General features: G+C 31.6%; 1 long non-coding RNA gene across 2 annotated transcripts; it reads right to left on the bottom strand.

The window, feature by feature from the left end:
- Positions 1-1,293: 1,293 nt before the first annotated feature.
- LOC125819330 (uncharacterized) lies at positions 1,294-4,747 on the bottom strand. Of its 2 annotated transcripts, none has more exons than XR_007442453.1 (3): positions 4,639-4,747; positions 4,288-4,379; positions 1,294-1,322 (listed from the first exon to the last, which is right to left on the bottom strand). It is a non-coding gene; the product is annotated as an uncharacterized LOC125819330 (long non-coding RNA). The 2 variants fall into 2 exon arrangements; XR_007442452.1 differs by lacking the exon at positions 1,294-1,322 and adding an exon at positions 1,660-1,688.
- Positions 4,748-9,483: the final 4,736 nt, after the last annotated feature.

The raw sequence follows: 9,483 nt of genomic DNA, 5'->3' as shown, positions 1-9,483 counted from the left end.
TTATTTTAAAAAATAATCTATAATTCTAGGAGAAGAGAAGAAAAATTATAAAATAGGATAAATTTAGAAAGAAATCCAACTCAAAATGACCAGATTAATTGTATTTTCTAAATAATATAAGAATAAATTAAACATATATATATAAATTACATTGACTATATTTCTTTAATTCAGATGATAATTGACTAAAAATTGGCTCTCTAAGTAAATTAGGTAACTAAATACCCAAATAGATTCTTTCAACACTTTCCCAACTAATAATTCCATCTGATTACTAAAGCCGACTCTGGCTCTCTAAGTAAATTAGGTAACTAAATACCCAAATAGATTTTTTCAACACTTTCCCAACTAATAATTCCATCTGATTACTAAAGTAGACAATGTCTGATCCATCTCGCTGGTAATCATTACTGAAGACGACTTTCACGACAAATCTTACCATTGAATTTGTTGCTACAAACTAAAAATTACATTGATATTGAGTCGAATGTTAGGATAGAGATAACCACACTTAATAAAGATGTACTACCATATGAGATGAAGAAAAAATGTTTAGTCTAACTCCGGTGCCGACAAAGAGTACTCTAGAGATGGAGATGTCGTCGTCTGCATCTCTAGAGTACTCTTTATCAGCACGTATGTTAAATTGAAAATGTTTTCTTCATCTAGTAGTATGTCTTTATTTGGTGTAGGGGTCTCTATGCTAAACTTCAACTCAAGATCGATGTAGATTTCGTACTATAACATCAAATCCAACAGTAAAGAGTCATCCAGAAAATCATCGTTAATAATGATTACCGATGGAATGGATAATACAATGGCTTCTTGAATCATCGAATGGAGTTATTAGTTGGGAAAGTGTTGAAAGAGTCTATTTGGGTATTTAGTTTACATGATTTTGAAAGGTCTTTGTAGACAATAAAATCCGCGTCGATAAAACAATAATCAAGAACGAAAAAATTATGCAACAATCATTTAATTGATTTAAAGTGCGAGTGTTACAATCTTTATGATTCCTCTGAATTCTCCTTTTCAAATATAAATTCAAGGGCTCTTGAGCTTGATCTTGAATTTGACTTTAACTTGAACTTAATCTTGACCTTGAACTTGAACTTTATCTTGATCTTGATCTTGAACTTGAACTTGAACTTGAATTTTATCTTGATCTTGGCTTCTAGTTGAATTCAAGGGTTTCGAGCTTGATTTTGAATCCGGCGGTCTTGATCTTGATCGTTCTTGATCTTGATTTCTAGTTGAATACAAGGGCTTTGAGCTTGATCTTGAATCCGGCGGTCTTGATCTTGATCGTTCTTGAACTTGAACTTTATCTTGAACTTGACGTCTAGTTGAGTCCAAGGGCTTTGAGCTTGATCTTGAATCCGGCGGTCTTGATCTTGATCGTTCTTGAACTTTATCTTGATCTTGACTTCTAGTTGAATCCAAGGGCTTCGAGCTTGATCTTGAATCCGGCGGTCTTGATCTTAATCGCTCTTGAACTTGAACTTTATCTTGATCTTGACTTCTAGTTGAATCCAAGGGCTTCGAGCTTGATCTTGAATCCGGCGGTCTTGATCTTGATCGTTCCTGAACTTGAACTTTATCTTGATCTTGACTTCTAGTTGAATCCAAGGGCTTCGAACTTGATCTTGAATTTGGCGGTCTTGATCTTGATCGTTCTTGAACTTGAACTTTATCTTGAACTTGAATGCTTGAATTCTTCAACTCTTAAACTTGAACACTTAAATTCTTGAATTCTTGAATTCTTGAATTCTTAAACTTGTAGAGAAATTTGTGGCTTTTGATCCACGAGCTTTCTCTAGCTTCTTGTTTAGAATTCTTGGTTCTCTTTTTTGAATTATGAGGACACATATTTATAGTTTTAAAATAGAGGAGTTGTGATTGAAGAGGACTCCCTTCGGCCAATCAGATTTAAGTGACATGGCATATGGCTTTATGGAGCGGGCTTTAATTAAATCTATATTTATTAGATTTAAATAATTAACTCAATTATATTAATCCATAATATTTATTTGGACTAATATATTCATAAATTTAATATAATTCAAATCATTTTATAAATTTATATTTAACAAATTTTAAATGACTACAAATGCCCCCTTCTTCAAGTCTTGTCGAGATATTTTATCTTTCAAAGACTAGGCTTGAAGAATTTGAGGACTTCAACTTGCAGACTTGACAAATTTGAAGACTTAAACTTGTAGAATTTGAAGATTTTAATACTTCAACTTCTATACATGGAGAATTGAAGACTTCAACTTGCATACTTGGAGATTTTTAAAGACCTTATCTTGAAACAAGTTTTATTCATAGGGGTTGCCCCTATTGAGTCACCACCATTTGGTGCAAGTCTGAAGTTTTATGAATGATTACTCATAGCTTTAACTTTCATGTGACAGATCAAGGGGGAACATGTGAATTTTTAACACTCATGCAAGTGAACTTAGAATATGGTTCTAAGTGCCTAGATACCTCAATGAAGAGAATCAAGTGACAACGTAGTTCTGGGAGATTGAGTGATTTTTTTTTGTTTTGTTTTGTTGTGTCGTACACAGTTTATACTCTTGTGGAACAGGAGTGACATGCAGTTTAGGCTCGTACCTTAAGAAGCATTTCTACTTGAATATTTAATTCTAATTTGAAGAGTTTTGTGACATACAGTTTAAGCTCGTGTTTTGAGGAGCATTTCAGCTTGAAGATTTAACTCAAACTTGAAGATTTAAGTGACATACAGTTTAAGCTCGTGTTTCAAGGAGCATTTCAACTTGAAGATTTAACTCAAATTTAAAGAGTTTTGTGACATACAGTTAAGCTCGTGTTTCTAGGAGCATTTCAACTTGAAGATTTAACTCAAATTTTAAGAGCTTTGTGATATACAGTTTAGACTCGTGTGTCTAAGAGCATTATAACTTGAAGATTTAGCCCAAACGATGAGGAGCATTGTAACTTGCAGTTTAAGCTCATGCGTTAAGGAGCGTCTAGATATATATTGACTCTTCAAACTCATCTTCAGATGCAGACTTGCCCCCACTTTGGAGTTCTTCTATATCTTCATCTTCATAAGGTCCAAAGATAGGAGATCGTTGATCTTCTCTTAAAGTCAAGCTTAATTCCATGTCATGTGCACGAGTTGCCAACTCTTCGAATGTATTAGGCTTTAATTCTTGCAAGATGTAGTGAAGACCTCAATTCATGCCTTGGATGCACATTTCAATGCTAGAAGTTTCACTAAGGCGATCTTTGCAGTTGAGGCTCAAACTTCTCCAGCGATTGATAAAGTCAACAACTAGCTCATCTTTACCTTGACGAGCCTTTGTAAGTTCAATTATGCTAACGACGCGTCTTATGCTATAGAAAAGATTGAGTAGCTCTTGCTCTAGCTGCTCCCAGCAATCTATAGAATTAGGTTCGAGATCTGTTTACCAATCAAAGGCATTTTCTTTGAGAGATCGAACAAACTCTTTAATGAGATAATCACCATATGTCCCGGCATCATTGCAAGTCTCGATAAAGTGTGCTATATGTTGCTTTGGATTTCCTTTGCCATCAAATTGTTGAAGCTTAGGAGGTTGATAGCCTTTAGGCATTTGCAAGTTATCAATCCTTTGTGTACATGGCTTTGCATATGTGGGAGAAAATTTAGATGAAGACTCAAATTTGTCTTCGAGAACCTCTATGATAAAGTCTTTCAATTGATCAATGGGAATCAAACCTTCAGCGGAGAGATGAATCTCGTTGATATTTGTTTGCTTTATGCAAGACTCTCGTTCGTCTTGAATTTTATGAAGCTTCAGTGTTTGACATGATCTTCTCTCAATCATGTTATCCATCTTATTTGTTAACTTCAAAAGTTTAGCATCTTGTTCGTGTACACACTTTGTCAAGCCTTCAATCGTTTTTGTCAAGCTTGCTAGTTGTTCTTCTATAGTAGAAGTCATTTTGATATTCTTTGATACTTGAAAAGTTGAGATGAGAGGTAGAGATTGTCCCACTGGGCGTGCCAGAATTTGTAGACAATAAAATTCGCGTCAAGAAAATAATAATCAAGAACAAAAAAATTATGCAACAATCATTTAATTGATTTAAAGTGCAAGTGTTACAATCTCTATGATTCCTCTAAATTCGCTTTTTCAAGTATAAATTCAAGGGCTCTTTAGCTTGATCTTGAATTTGACTTTAACTTGAACTTAATCTTGATCTTGAACTTGAACTTAATCCTGATCTTGAACTTGAACTTTATCTTGATCTTGATCGTTCTTGAACTTGAACTTTATCTTGATCTTGACTTCTAGTAGAATCCAAGGGATTTGAGCTTGATCTTGAATCCGGCGGTCTTGATCTTGATCGTTCTTGAACTTGAACTTTATCTTGATCTTGACTTCTAGTTGAATCCAAGGGCTTTAAGCTTGATCTTGAATCTGGTGATTTTGATCTTGATCGTTCTTGAACTTGAACTTTATCTTGATCTTGACTTCTAGTTGAATCCAAGGGCTTCGAGCTTGATCTTGAATCCAGCGGTCTTGATCTTGATCGTTCTTGAACTTGAACTTTATCTTGATCTTGACTTCTAGTTGAATCCAAGGGCTTCAAGCTTGATCTTGATCGTTCTTGAACTTGAACTTTATCTTGATCTTGACTTCTAGTTGAATCCAAGGGCTTCGAGCTTGATCTTGAATCCGGCGGTCTTGATCTTGATCGTTCTTGAACTTGAACTATATCTTGATCTTGACTTCTAGTTGAATCCAAGGGCTTCGAGCTTAATCTTGAATCTGGCAGTCTTGATCTTGATCGTTCTTGAACTTTAACTTTATCTTGATCTTGAATGCTTGAATTCTTCAACTCTTAAACTTGAACACAATTAAATTCTTGAATCCTTGAATTCTTGAATTCTTAAACTTGTAGAGAAATTTGTGGCTTTTGATTCACGAGCTCTCCCTAGCTTCTTGTTTAGAATTCTTTGTTCTCTTTTCTGAATTATGAGGACCCCTATTTATAGTTTTAAAATAGAGGAGTTGTGATTGGAAGAGGACTCTCTTCGGCCAATCAGATTTAAGTGACATGGCATATGGGCTTTATGGAGAAGACTTTAATTAAATCTATATATATTAGATTTAAATAATTAACTCTATTATATTAATCCATAATATTTATTTGAACTAATATATCATAAATTTAATATAATCCAAATCATTTTATAAATTTATATTTAATAAATTTTAAATGACTACAGTCCTATTTATAGTAAAGTATCATATCAACTAAAAGATCTAGTCTATGTTATTTGTTTTCTTTCCATTATTAGGTGTCTTTATTATTTATCTTAAAAGATCTAGTCAATGCTAAATTAATCTTATTTTATAATATATTTTTTTTCTCTTCTCGTATAATTATAGATTCTTTTAAAAGAAAATAATCTAAATTAAAAAAACATGGTCAATGCAATTTATATTCCTTCCTTTATTAAGTAAATATATATATTCTACTTAATTTATTCTTATTTTATAGAAAATACAATTAATCTGGTCACTTGAATTGGATTTTTTACTAAATTTTATTTTATAACTTTTCTTGTCTTCTCCTAGAATCAATAGATTAGTTTTTTTAAAATCTAAATTAAAAACATCTAGTCAATACAATTTATTTTCTTTTCATTATTAAGTACATTCTTCGTCCACTTTTAATTGTCATGTTGAATTTTTTGAAAGTTGATTTGACTAATTTTTAAAGTTAAATTAGATTACATTAATTCGATATTTTAAACAAAAAATTTAGATATTCAGAAACTATACGAAAAGTACTATAAATTGTAATTTTTTACATATCAATATGATGAAAAAATATATCGTAAAATGTTAGTCAAATTTCTTATAATTTGACTCTAAAAAAAGAAACCATGGCAATTAAAAGTGGACGGATGTAGTATATATAAAACTATTTTTACACATTCATCTTTAGATTAAAATAACAAAAATAAGTTAAAAGGTTAAATCCAAATAGGTCTATTATTCCAAACTCCCTCGAATTTCCAGCGGGTCTAAAAAATAATTTTCAAAAGTTGAGGTGGTCCTAAATCGTGTGATCCCTTCTATAAATGAACTCATTGATTCAATTATATATTTTCTATATTGCACTTCCTCCCTGAGTATTAAATCTAGGGTTTAATTTCTCAATCTAATTGTTCAAGTTAGGGGTGTACAAAATCAAACCGAAAACTAAATTAAACCGCAAATCGAGTCAAACTAAAAAAAAATCCAACTAGTGGTTTAGTATTGGAAAAAAAAACCCGACTATATTTGGGTTGGTTTGGTTTTAACTAAAAAAAATCAACCCGAGACCAAACAACCCGACATTATAGATATAATTTTAAAATTTTATTTTATACATAAAAATATTTACTTTGATATAATTTTTAAATATTTCTTATGCTTTTTCCTAGTTTTTATCTTTTCATATATTATTTTAAGTTTGAAACTTAGAATTCTAAATGGCCCAATAAATATTATAGTCCACATATGTTGGTAATTATAATAAAGGTTCAATCAAATCAAATTAATAATAATGCAAAAAGAAAACCAATAAAACACTAAGACAATAATATTGAATAATTGTTCTTTAGTTTTACATTGGTTTAGACAATTAAAATACATAATCTAATTTTAATTTCCTTTAATATTTAGTCATGTAACTAATACTTATTAAACTTATTTTAGCATGATTTAGTACTTTTAAATTATGATCATTTTCATTATGACTTGTTAATTTGCAATATTTGTTTTACGTAATTTCATTATTATTATTTTTGTTGGATATTTTAGTGTCATTAATCATATCATATTTTGTGTTATTATTTTAAGAAACACCTTAGATAGTAGTATTTTGGTAGGAGTAAAGAAAATATTTGAAGTACAAGTAAATTATATGCTTGTATAAATACTTTACCGGAAAAATCCGAAAAAATCCAAAAAACCCGAAAAAACCCGAGGTTGAAAAATCCGAGTTTTATTGGTTTGGTTTGGTTTATAAATTTAAAAATCTGACACAAATAGTTTGATTTGATATTTGAAAAACTCGAACCAACCCGATCATGTACACCCCTAGTTCAAGTGATCATGAATAGAGATTAATTGGAAAAAAACGGTTATCTATCTTGCTTTTATAAAGCATTGCATAGCATGTGTCTATTACATAAAATTTATTTACTTCACCATCGATAATTAGTGTCTCAATTGTTCCCAATGCTCCTTTTGGCGTTATTTTTCGTTAAGTTTAGAGTTGAGTTTACCCTCTTTCATCCTCTTTCGAAACCCTAGTTTTCTGTTTTCTTGGTCACTAAAACTTCGGTAGATACCAAAAAGTAACCACATGCTTGGATTTAATGTAGGTAGGGTTTTATTGAGTTTTCATATGGTAATTAAAGATATGACATTTGAACTTAACTCAATCTCAAAAGTTAGTTCATTTCATTCTCCAATCAACATGGACTCTAACACCCCTTTACGCTCAAGCTCAACTAAAGCACATATAAGGAGTCCAAACTAGGATGAATCTGCATGTGATAGCATGTAAAGACATGATATCTAGGCTTAACTCAATCCTAAAAGCTACTTCAAAAAGGAATGATTGTTAAGTTCATATGAGCAGACCACTAGCTAGTTCGTCCCCAACCAATATTGGACTCTAACACATATCTTTTTATCCTAACTACTTTGGGAATTGAGACATAATTCATAGTTTTAAATAGTTTCTCCCAGTGTTTACTGAAATTTTGTGGAGACCTTTGATTTTTGAACCGTTAGGCCCTTCTTTCTGTTTGAGGCAATTGACTAGGTGGACATACAATAGGTTTTGCTTCTGCAAAGATATCAGTGTGGTTGAGTTTGATGGTGCTAATTTGAGAGTGAAGTTACACCAAGTATTAATTATTTGTCAAGATATATTCACCATGTGTTCTTTTCACCATCTTATATAAACACTGTCATTTGAGTAAATATTTTTTCTTGTAAGAAATATAGTCATAAAATATGTTCTTCACGGACTAAACATCATATAGATTTAGCAAGGTCTGAATATTCTAATCTATCGACCAAACAGACTAGCTAGTCACGATTACTAATTTAGTTTTCCATTCATAGAAAAAACTTCAATACTTACAAGTTAATTTATTTATGGAGAAATATACAAGTGTTAGCTTTGTTTTCAATACCAACTAACAAGGAAAGTGATTAAAGCACAATCCTAAACCTTTGTCGAAAAAATGACACAATTTTTATCACCTACTCAATCAATCACAAAATATTTATTTTTAAAAAAAGTCAAAGCATCTTCACTACACAATCAAGAACCAATTTTAGTGCAAAATCAAGAACCCCACAAGTTTAAAAGAGAAAAAGATAAAACATTATTGTTCATCCTGTATTCCTATGATACTTAGAACAAAAAATTTGAAGAATTTGAGAAGAAACGACAAAGTTTAAAGAGTATTTCAAAAGTAGAAAGTTAAAACCAATAGAGAAAATTGAATCAGAAACAGATTAGAAACAATATACAAAATATTTTTCTTAAAGAAGAAAATCGAGCCCACTGAATGTACAATGTCCCCTTAAGGAAATTATTCCCCTCAAGTACCCCTAGGTTAATGGAATATATCTTCCCAGGATAGAACGATCTTACTGGTGTATCGGTACCTAAAACCACGGTATCAGGGAACCACTCAACGGTAGTAAGTACACTTAGAATACTAAATTTAATAGTAGTAGAAGAAGTCCAGAAAATTGGTTCTCTTAAAATGAGAGGAAATTCCTTTATTTATAGACAATAAAGGGTAATGTGAAATAGTGTTTATTGTGCCTTACCGGAAATGTCACAACCCTTTGGAAAAGTCACAATCTTTTGGAAAGGTCACAACTTTTTATAAAAGTCACAACTCTTCATAAAAGTCACAATTTTTCATAAAAATCACAACTCTTCATAAAAGTCTTAACTCTTCATTTTCCATTCACACCTTTTAAAACCCAACAATCCCCCACATGAATGGGGAATGACTCCAAGACAAAGAAACGTACAAGTGTGTACACTTTACAAGCAAGAATTAATTGCATATGGATAAGTAGCTTTCCCCTTGAACTTTCCGTAGTGAACATATGTCGGATATACTTGGTCAATCGGTAAATTTGATATCTTTGAACCGTCAAGCTTTGGTGTATACCTAGATAACCATATGTCACACAATCAACCATTTACCGTTTATGGTTCTTACGGTTGTGTTCGTTTCAGCCATGAACACCTCCTAGTTTCATGAGTGTATAGAGAATAGGCTTTTTTATAATGATTCTCTTTGAAGCGGCTTCCATTTCACACTCATATAGGTGATTTCTAACACGTGTTATCGCGTAGATCCACTATTTGGTCAAATCATTAAAAACTTTAAGCTTTATTAACTCGTTAACAAGCCTTATTATTTTATCC

The sequence above is a fragment of the Solanum verrucosum genome, unplaced genomic scaffold (assembly GCF_900185275.1).
Source record: "Solanum verrucosum unplaced genomic scaffold, falcon-dt-bn FXZP01000207.1, whole genome shotgun sequence".
In the NCBI taxonomy this organism is placed as follows: domain Eukaryota; kingdom Viridiplantae; phylum Streptophyta; class Magnoliopsida; order Solanales; family Solanaceae; genus Solanum; species Solanum verrucosum.
Note: the sequence above shows the minus strand (reverse complement) of the source record. Positions and strands in the feature narration are given on the sequence as shown.